The following is a 12,054-nucleotide window of genomic DNA, read 5'->3' on the forward strand; positions in this document are numbered from 1 at the left end:
CACATACACAATAAACCTCATACTCTACCATCTAAACTAACAGCATTACTCATAATTTTATCTTTAACCCACAGTCTCTCATACATTCCTTCATAAACATTTTGCACTTTTGTTTCCTGTACAAAAACCATATTTGGCTTACATCTGCCAATGGCTCTCCTCAGTGCTCTTTTTTTTTTACCCTACCTACACCTCTGATATTCCATGACAGTAGATTCATAAAAAAAAACACAAGACCGAAATTTTTACCTGACTCCCTGTTTTGGTGTTCCTTACTTCTTCCCTTCCTCTACCTTTGACATTTGTTTCAAGACCTCGTTCCTCTCAGCATCAAATTCCAAACTTAAGCATCTGCTTACCTCCATAGTCTGCAATGCCTCCTTCCATATGGTTTCACATCTTGAATCAACCCTTGAAATTTCTCCACGAAGTCCCTCTAATTTCTTTTTTCGTGATTTCACTCTATTTTTTTTTTATCTTTCTACCCTTTTTTTTATTGTTGTTTCTTTTTTTTTTTACATTAACTTTCCCCTCCCTTATTTCCGTTATTTTTGCTTGTTCTGTTTCCTTTGCTCCTTCTTCTGTTTCTTGATCATTTATTTTCTTTTATCCCATATTGTTCTTTTTGTCCTCGCTTTCCCTCGACTTAATTCTCCTTTGCCTTCCTTCATCTTTCTCTTTAACTAGGTCCATAAGCATTATATCATTTAACATTGACAAACCCGGATCTTTAAACTTCTGTTCCAACACCTTTCCTTGTCTTCTGAGCTTGGTTTCGACCACCCTTGACCTCTCTTCATGGACTAAGCTTTGAGCTCCTCCACCAAAACACCTTTCTCCTTCACCAGATTCTCTTTGTCCTATCGTATTATCTTTCTCTTGATTTTTCTTCCTCTTTCTATTGTCCTGATGATTGTCGACAGAACCAACTTTTGAGCTGTCACACAAGTTGTTTCTCCTTTGTAAGCCAAAGCTTACTTTTCTCCTATCTTGATCTTTTGTCCCACTAGGCCCGTAATCCATTCTCAAGTAATGAAGGCCCTCTCTCCCCCTTTGAAATGCAGAATTTCAGCCTCTCATCTCTTCTTCTAGGCTTGTAGAACCTTCACTAGTGGCCCACTCTCTTTATGAAACTATACATGTTTCCTTGCCCTTTCTTGATGGCCTACATGTTGCTTTTTTTGACTTTGGACTACTACTTTGTTGATGGGCCCCACTTTCTTTTTCGTTTGACCCTAACTTCTCCTTTTCCATTTCAATGTGTGTGGCTTTCTTTCTCGATTTCAAATTTCCCTCCCTTTTCTGTTTTCCCCCCATTGGCTTGCTCTGAACAGTCCCATCACCTTCTTGCTGTGTTCCCTTAAGTGAAACAAGTGCATCATATCTCTTTTCTATCACCTTTCCTTGGTTATGTTCCCTATAATTTATCTGACCCATTGATTTCCCCTTAAGTGCCACCTCATCATCATCCATGGTGGTTGATTTCCTTCCCACTGTGTTCTGTTTCTCCACCCATCAAACCTCCCTTTGCTCTATCGGTCTTGGTTCACAGCATGCCCATGCTTTGTATAACGCCTTATCTCAAGCTTGCCTCTCCATATCACATGATTTCTCCCTAATGATCGATGTTTTCATTATGTATGCTTTCCCATTCACTATGATCTGTTGGTTCACGGGGACATTCTTTTTACTCATTATTTCAACTTTGATGACAGCCACATCCAACCAACTTCTCCTTTCAGTTTCCTAGTCAACTTTAAGAAACTTTCCCTAACAATTACCAATTGCTTCAAACATTTTCAAGTTCCATAGATGTGTAGGAGGTTCCTCAATTTTCACCCATACTTTGTATCTCCGTTCATCCTTCTCCATGTTGTATGGCTTGATGTTTTCAAACCAAACTGAGAAAATGTCATAATATTGGTCAAGCATGACTTCCATTTCACCTTTGTTGCCAAAAATGACTATCACGTTGAGGCCTCCTGCTTGTCTCACAAGCACCATAATACCTTCCTTTTGCAAATAACTTTGCACCTCTCTATAACATATATGACTTTTGAGATGCCCTAAAGCACTGTGTCTAAGCCATTCAACCTCATCCCCTGTAATTTCAACTCTTATTCCATCCACCTTATTCAAACCGATCCCTGCCTTTGAGATAGTATCTCCTCTCATACCATTAGTTACTACTTCTCTGTATGACGACATGCCTCTTTTAAGTTCTTTTGTCTTTTTTTTGACCATTTGGTTCCTTCCTCTGCTTCCATCCTTGGCCTTATCAGCTTATTTGACTATCAGAAACCTTCCATCCAGCTCAATATTCTGGCCATACCTTATCACTTTTAACAGCACATCTTAAAAGCGATATTGAACAAAAGCATATTTTGTTTCTTTTTTTTCTAACTATTTTGGAATAAAGAGATCCACAACGATTCCAAACCAGTCAAAAAAGTTTTTAGGTATTTCCATTGCACTCTGCTGCTCACGTTATTGACGAAAGCAGTGAAGACCCTATTTGTCCACCTCAAAAAATCCTATTTTCTGTTCCTCTCTTCCCAATTTGCTGCCCGTGTCCACCCTTCTCCCTCTCTTACAATCTTTCCTAAGCTACGGTAATCTAACCAATCTCTTACTCTCACTCTCTCTCTTCCTCAACATCTATTTCTCTCAACTTCTCTCTCTAGTTCTCTCTTATGCTCTCTCATTTTTTTTCCTTTGCCACCATTTTTGTTACCGTCGGGCATTGTAAGTAATAAGATTACCCTGGATTGTTATAGTAACATATTTGGATCCTTTTCATTTCGAACTAGCAATTATACAGCAATTATAGAATCAATGTGGTTTGCAACCTACCTCTTCACGGTCAAGAGTCCATTCCAGGTGCTGTCGCTTAGATCATTTGCAACAATGAGTCAGTTGGAAAATTTCCATAACAAAACTCATTGTTCTCATCAAAAGATTTATAGAAACCTCCAAAGAAAGGCTTATAAACATTTTGAGATATTTTTAATGGCTTTTGATTATAGATTTGCACTGGACAAAAAGAGTAGGGAGTGAACAAAAAAGAAGCCATGATTAATGGTGGCTAGATATTAACTTTGCAGGTTTAATCTGTATTTAAGAAAAATGTTGGAGTTAAAACTTAAAACCAATGCTGAAAAAGTTTATTAAAAATTGAACACATAGCTATCTCAACATTTCAGTTTTACCTTGCAAACAAATAATTAAATAATAAATAAAAACAGGTTAGCATATGCAGGCCAAAAAATTGACTTGTAAGCTAATAGTAGTGTAATAAAAGAATGAAGAAAATCCAAAACTAATGTGCATCTAATTAATTTCTTCCCTCGAATTTTCTTTTGATGATTGGAAAAATAAACTTAAAAGGAAACATATAGCTTCCCAAATCAAGTTAAATAAACTGAGCAGACAAAACATGAATTTCCTTATTATCTTTCTTATGTATCTTAAGTTGCTGTAGCAGAAAGTGAAACTTACTTCAACGTAGAATTGTGAAGATGAACAGTGATCAGGTTATTATGAATATATTGTCTTATCGTGCTCTATTCCAATGCCTGTGGTGTGTAATTATTTGAAATTTTGAAGAACTTTGAGAGAACTCAAATCAAAATCAACCATCACTTGGTTGTTCAAATCATCACCTTAATTTCTCCTGGGCTAGGCAACTACAATCCAATTCTCACTATGCAAACCCCAATTTCATGACCCTCCATAGCCTACCTATATGTTATGTTATGTGTTGTGAGCAAGCCTAAGGCCCAAAGATATAAGTGGTCTCATCAAAAGATTTTTATGTGACTTCAACAATAGATATTCCATCTGTCCCAAAAATAAAAAGGATAGGCTATATATATTCCTTTGCAATTGTCAACAGTCGAGGATCGAAGGATACTAACCATAATACTATCTCTCCTTTCTTTCTCATATCCTCTCCCTCTCTATTCTTTCCTTTTATTCTGCCTTCGATGAGTTCTTACTCATTTATAAAACATCAGTAAAGGAATCACAAGAAAACCTCTAATGTCCATTTTTTTTAGGCCCAAACGCATCATCTTAGCCCAGATCATCCAACAACATAATTCACCTACAAAGATAAATCGAAAGTAATCTCTAATATTTATTGGGATAATTTTTTTAACCTTCAAAGATAGAGTATTTTCAAAAATAAAATTTTTTAATTTTAATTGTTTTTAGCCAAGAGAAAAGATTTTTGGACAAAATTACCCTTAATAAACCTTTTCATATTCAAGTTCTCCTAAATTTTCTCTCCCACCATTCGTCTGCTTTGCTCCGTATTGTGCTATGCTCTCCATTTTTCTCTCTTCTCATCCAACTTTCTCTAATTTTACCACCATAACTATCTCTTTGTCTATCTTTTGTCATCTCGTCATATGATCAAAGAGCATGACATGGAAGGTAACAATAAATTCTTGGGTTTATTAGTCTATATTTAGAAAACCCTCTCTCTGTATATCTCTCGCCATTTCATCGTAGATTTATAGACCAAAAAGCATGGCATGGTGGGTAACAACGGGTTCTTGGGTTTATGGGTGTTAAGTTTCTTCAGTGATTCAAACCTTGTAGAACATGCGTTAGCATGTAATAAAGTGATTCATGCTTTGGCATGTAACATCAGTAGGAAGAAAGAAGATTTGGTGTGTAATATATGGTGCTGAAGCTTTAACCTTAGCATGTAACATATGGTTATGAAGTTTTGACCTTGGCATATAACATCTTGTGTTGAATATTTTTTATGATTATAGGAAATGTAACAAATAAAATAACCTAAAAACTAATTATCCAAATTTGAGAATTTTGGATTGTATCTTTTTATCCAAATCTATTTCATCCCAGCCATTTCACCCCAACAGTAATGTTGACATTAAATAATTTTTCAAGACATCTTCCTTTCCATGTCAAATTCCTTTTTGATTAAACTTTATCTTTATCATGAATATGTTTAACTCCAAGGGTTTATGTTCCATTCAAATACAAAGATAGAGACCACATTACATTTAAAAAATGTTGTCATTACATGTTAGGTTAAAAAAATGTCATTACAGTTGAAAAAAAATCATTACACACTTTAACTCCAAGAGTTTATGTTGTAGTAAAATAAAAAGAAGTTACATGTTTAAAAAATGTTATTGTTACACGTTATATTAAAAAATTTTAAGCAACACCAAAACTTTAGCACCCAATGTTACACACCAAGGCCAAAGGTTCAACACTAGATATTACATGCCAAGGTTAAAGCTTTACCACCAGATGTTGCATGTCAATGTCAAAACTTCACCATCAAATGTTACACGCCAAGGTCAAAGCTTCAACACCATATATTACATGCCAAAGCTTCTTTCTTCCTATTGATGCTAAATGCCAAGGCATGAATCAATTTGTTACACACTAAGGCATGTTCTACCAGACTTAAATCACTGAAAGAACTTAACTCATAAACCTAAGAACTTGTTATTACTCACCATGCCATACTTTTTGGTCTGTACATCAATGATGAGATGGCAAGAGATAGATAGAGAGAGAGTTTTATGAATGTAAACCAATAAACCCACGAATATGTTGTTACCTTTTATGTCATGCTCTTTGCTACGTAGATCGATGATGAGATGACGAAAGATAGACAAAGAGATAGAGATAGTGGTAAAATTAGAGAAAGTTGGATGATGAGAGAGAAAAATGGAGAGCATAGCAGAATAGGGAGCAAAACAAATGTGTCATAACGTGCTGGTCCGGGAATCGGACCGCTAGACGTGGTTAACTTGGGGAGTCACCACCAATCTTTTTTTACCTAGGTGTGATTGGTCACCTACTAAATTGGTTCTATTCAACGAAATCTTAAATTGATTTTAAGTCCGTCGAAAGAATGAGAAATGATCTACATTTTTTGTCAAAGTTGAGTTCGGGAGTACAGTTACGCACAAGGAATGATTAGCACCCCCGTGACGCCCGTTCCACCATTTAATCATAAATTATCCTAACCCATTAATTTTATTCTTATGTTTCCTTAATTGTTATTTATTTATTTCATCTTTTATTAGAATATTCTATTTCATTTTTTACGAGTTTAACACGTACATGATGCAATTGTGAAATGGATGGCATAAAATCTGGATAATGCCAAACGAAAATCCTTTATTGAGTGTACTTTTTGAATCCGCCCATCGTACTGGTGAGATTCGAAAGTATTCTCTCACCTAGGGAAATACCTCAGCAACTCGCCTTCGCAAGTTTACTTGGTAGATCCCAACATTGGGATAGTCGTTTGTGAGTAAAAAATAGTGTTTTCAGAATGCAAATCCTAATATGGGTAAAAGCCTCTTATTAAAGATATTTCTCTGGACCCTCCCATCGTACTGGTAGAGTTCGGAGGTATCTTTTCACCTAGGGAGTTTACCAATGAAACTCGCCTTCGCAAGCTTTCTCAGAAAGTCCCATCATAGGAGCTTATACCCGTATATAGAATATATCTATATGCCATGACATTTAACAATGCGACCATGATACGTGATGCACTCACAATTCTAATGTTTGTTCCTTATTTTATTATTTCTCCATGTGAGCGTATGCACGTGTTTTATATTTACTTATTATCCCATTTTTATTTCGTTATGTATTTTGCTATGCAAATACTTATTCATTTCATTATATGAAAATTTTCAAAATTATATTTTTAAACCAAGTATTTTCATTTTATTTATTTTAAATTCATAATTATTATTTGTATATGTATTTTATACATTCCTCTTTGTGTTATTATTATTGTTAACATACTTATTGTTATCATTAATTCCTTATTTTTTTGCATTTTTGACCAATTGGTAATTGAGTATATAATTTGTATTTAAAATTAGAATCATCAGAATTCTAAATTAGGACCTTCCCATCATACTGGTGAGGTCTTAATCAAAATTCTTAACCTAAGGAAATCCATTTAGAATTGCGACTTCTCATGTTCCGATCGGACATCCTATCATCGATATTGATTCTAAAGTGGTTGCTATATATTTTATATCATTTTTTATTGTTATTGTTGTTTATTATTATATTCTTAATTATTGTTATTATTATTTTTGTTCATTACTTTTATTATTATTATTATTATTATTATTTATTTTAAAACATTCTATAGTTTTTTTTTATTTCTATCTAAGCTAAGCAAATTTTTAATTAAATAAACTGGATAAGCCCTAAATAACAAGTCTAAATCCACAATAAATGGGAAAGGCCTCACCTTGCTTGGGCTAGAATGATGGCCTAAGTTATCTGGGCTGCACGGAGGCGTCCCAAGCCTGCTTCGTTGGTCCACTGGGCTTTCCTCCCCAAACGCACCATTTGGGGCTTCGGAGACTCCCTCAAATGACACCGTTTAAACTCTAAACCTGGGTATATAAGCCCTTTTTTTTTACCTTTTTTCTTATTTTCACCTTTCATTTTCTCTCTCTAGCTGGCCACACTCTCTCTCTGCCTTCTATCTAAACCGATGGCAAACCTTTCTCCCTCTCTTCCTTGCTTCGACGCTGCAACTTCCTCTTTATCTCCGTATCCCTCTACTCCTCATCGCTTGAGGGATTAGGAAACCAAATTCGAGACCCCTTACGGATTGCCCTGTCTTCTCCGACAGCCTTCCCTTGCCGCCGGCGTCCCTTTCGATTCTCACCCTACCCACACAATCAACTCTCTCATTTGCACCCAAAACGGCCTCTCACCAGATCTGACTAGTTTTCTCTTCGTTTTTTTTTTTGTTTTTGTGTTGTGTTTATTTTGATTTTTGATCTTTTGTTATTGTGGCTAGGGTAGTCTTCTGTTAGAAAACTAGGGTATTTTGGATTTGCACGTCTCGGTTGTTTGAAGAAAAAAATGAGATTTTTTGTTGATGGATCTAGTTTTTTTGTTTTTGCAGGATTGGTGTTTTTTTTTTTTTTTGATCTGGCTTTCTCCGATTTTGTCAAAATCTGCCTACATTTTAAAAGATCCGGATTGTCTAAAATTTTGGACAATCTCAAGAGTGCAATCATGTGATTTTCGTAGGGCTCCTGGCACAAGCAAGCCTGAGGCAAGTAGTTGAAGGTGACGGGAGAGGGAGGTTGAACAAACGTTCAGTCTTTTCCCTTCTTTGTTCTTTTTTTTTTTAATTTTATTATTATTTAATTTTTTTATTATGTTATTTGATTATTTTATTTTTATTATCATTTTTTTATTTTTTTAAAATGGGTGTTTACAGTTGCCCCTCTTTGTACATTCTTGAGAATCAAGAATAGTGCAAAGACGTAGACACCTTCTTTGGACCAGATTAAATATCTTTTTTTTCTTTTTTAATAATAAAAAAACTCTTCATCTCAAAACGAGGCTATGTAACTTAAAAAGAATCTTAAAACTAATTACCTGAAAGTTTTAGGAAAGGTTTTATGAATGTATCCGGAGGTTTTGAAGATGTACCAGGAGGTTTTAGAAGAAAAGGTTGTTCCTCATCTCAAAATAAGGCTACGTAACTTTGAAGAAATTTTGAAACAAATTACCCGGAGGTTTTAGGAATGTACTCGGAGGTTTTAGAAGAAAAACTTGTTCCTCATCTCAGAATAAGGCTACATAACTTTGAAGAAATCTTGAAACCAAATACCCAGAGGTTTGGGGAATATACCCGAAGGTTTTACAGATGTACCCGGAGGTTTTGGAAGAAAAAGTTGTTCCTCATCTCAAAATGAGGCCACGTAATTTTGAAAAAATCTTAAAACAAATTACCCAGAGGTTTTAGGAAAGTGCCCGGAGGCTTTAAAAGAAAAAAGTTGTTCCTCATCTCAAAATGAGGTCATGCAACTTTGAAGAAGTCTTAAAACTGATTACCCTGAGGTTTTAAAGATATACCCAAAGGTTTTGAAAATGCACCCGAAGGTTTTAAAAGAAAAAAATTGTTCCTCATCTCAAAATGAGACCACGTAATTTAAATTTTCTCGTGCTAAGATAACTGGGCTTAGACATCTTGGATGCCAGCTACAGTGGGCTTAAACATATCGGTGCCAATATAACTGGGCTTAAACATCTTGGACGCCAGCTAAATTGCGCTTAAACTCCTTTTGTGCCAACATAACTGGACTTATACATCTTGGATGCCAGTTAAATTTTGCTTAAATCTCTTTTATGCCAACGTAACTGGACTTATACATTTTGGATGCCAATTAAATTGGGCTCAAATCTCTTTGTGCCAACGTAACTGGACTTATACATCTTGGATGCCAGTTAAATTGGGCTTAAATCTCTTTGTGCCAACGTAACTGGACTTATACATCTTGGATGCCAGTTAAATTGGTTTTAAGACTCAAATCTTTCTTCACTTAATTGCTTGAAAACTGCATTAGTCTTGATATTCGTTTGAAAATTTCAATTTTGATGATGCAAGGTCATGTGCTGATTGGGCATGTATGCATGATTGAATGATGGACAAATGATGTATTGCTTCCTTTTGTTTTGCACCATATATTCCTCACTTGAAAGATCATTTTTCTTGGCTTCACATTTTTTTACGATGTTCTTGTGCAATAGCCAATTTCTTTGCCTTCAAAGAACCTTTTTGCTAATCTCGTCATATTAATTTAAATTCTTGAAACCACTTTTCTACAATGGATGCGAACAAAAGCTCACCAGTTCAAATTGGATTTCAATGCTTCCACACTTATTGATCATGAAAGCTCTTCCTTGCATTGCTTTTTCCCATCTCTTCTTTTTTTTTTTGAAATGAATTTTGTCTTTTTCAAAAGTGCTTGTCTGATCTCACAAAGATCATAAAGACTCTCATTTTTCTTTTTTCCTTTTTGTTTTCAAAAACATCTTAATTTTAACAAAATCACAACAAAATTGCCCCACACAATTATTTCCATGATCAAAGATAGTTGAATCTTGGAGCAAGAATGTATCAAATCCACACTTTTCTTGCGAAAGTGATAAAATATCCAAGTTTGGAAAAACATGTGATATTTGAATCTCTTAAAAATCAGTGATTACCATTTAAAATGACTCGGGTGGGTCAAGTCATAATTTGATCTTTCAAATGGATTGAAAGGTTCAACAAATTAAAGTCTTGCAAAAAGGTCTTGTTATTTTATGGGGGAGGGAAGGATCAATATTTATTCGTCCAAGCTCACAAATGTTGCACGATTTTCTCAAATTTATACTCTCTGAAAATCAAATTCTTTACAAAAAGACTCACTTCGGATTACAAATCAATTTTGACACTCTCTTGTCTCATGATGTGTGGCATTTTGATAGATGTCAAGACTAGCTTTAGAGACTTCAGATTTGTAAGGTTATTTTGGAAGAGAATGGCTCAAAGTTCAGCATTGGTTTTATGACAAATCTTGAATTTTACATTCTTGGACATTTGAAGGGTCTCCAATGCACTCTAGTTGCTTTGAAATGATCTCTATCATGCTTCTTATCAGTCAAAATCACAAGTGGTTTCATAAGTTCCCATTTTTGCTCTAGGTTGCCTTTTCAGGTTTTCACCCTAGAGCTCATTTTTTTCTCTTTTCTCTTTTTTTCCCTTTTTTTTATTCTCCTTTTCATCTCTTTTTTCTTTTTTTCATTGATTGTTCCATCATGCACTTGAAAAAGATTCAAACTCTATCCAAAATGGATTGACGGATTGACACGGATCATCATGGCAAAGAAAAAGAGACCAAGGCCTCATGGATTTTATAATGTCTTTTTCTAGAAAAAATCTCTTCAATTTAAGCATCCATACTTGATCAAAATGGACTTTTTTAAAACATGTAATGTAGGTTAAGGTTAGGTGCTTTGATAGAATGGGTAAAAAAGCTCAAAACATTATATTTAAGGGTGATCAACCAAGGATCATTCATGTGAAAATCTTCTAAGACATTTGTCTTTTCAATTTTTCAAAGCATATCTTTCCATCATTTTTCTTTTTCTTTTTTTTTTCATCACTTTTGATCATCTTTTCCAATTTTCTTTTTGATGGGTTTAAAACTCGAATTCTTTTGCCTTCGCCTCTTCATACAGGGTGTTTTCTTTCTTCAAATGAGATCTTGTCCTCCTTGTTCTTGGAAAATATTCTCATACATATTTGCCCCTCCAATATGAGAGGTGATCCTTGGTCAAGGTGTATTTAGAAAGAATTTGATAGGCTCAAAGGGGTAGCAAGCGGATAATTTCTCATTTGCGAATGGGAGAATGAAACATGGCCACTTCTCATCTCAAATATGGTTACTTGCCTTGAAAAGCAATCCTTAGAATGGATGAATATTGAAGTTCTTTTTTTTTTTCTTTCTTTGGCATTGTTTGAATGTCTCAAGTACATGATGTTACTATCAACTTTTCTCACTATTCTCTTATTTTCTTTTTTTCCTTTTTTTTTCACACCTTCACAACTCACAGCTTGACTCAAATTTTCTAATATGAAAGATTCACTGAAGATGCCCTTCCTCGATCAACCACTCAAACGAAGACTTAAGCAACAACTCTGAGCAATTATGACCATTTCAAAGCCTTCAGAGATCTCATTTCAATCCTCAATTTCAAAAATTGCTCTTGTTAGCATTTCTAAATGAGGGAGAAACAAAGGTTATTTTACAAGTCAGTTGTCTTGAAAGTATTGGAAAATTTTTCCTCTTCTAACCATCTTGCCCCCTAAGTATGGATGGAGGACAACTTTAGGCAATGGGTGGAAAGGTTCACATTTTGGATCAGATTGAAAAAAGTTGAGTGGTTTTGATGTATTTAAAGCTCTGGCTAGTCTTGACACTTATCAAACTACCAAATTCAGATTCTCTCCAAGAGTGCAAGCTTTTCTTTATTTTTAGAAAAATGAATTTTACCTTGTCACAACATTGATCATTACTTAGACGAAGACCATCATCCTTAGATGTCAAATGATAAAACAAATGAAGTTTAAGAGCTTTTGCTTATTTTTGGATTCTGGCCCTTGAATGGCCTTTATTCACTTGGTTAAGGGATTAAGAGTGTTTGAAGGTATGGTTTGAGAATGTTTATGAAAATGAGTTC

The sequence above is a fragment of the Theobroma cacao genome, chromosome 7 (assembly GCF_053813885.1).
Source record: "Theobroma cacao isolate CCN51 chromosome 7, ASM5381388v1, whole genome shotgun sequence".
In the NCBI taxonomy this organism is placed as follows: domain Eukaryota; kingdom Viridiplantae; phylum Streptophyta; class Magnoliopsida; order Malvales; family Malvaceae; genus Theobroma; species Theobroma cacao.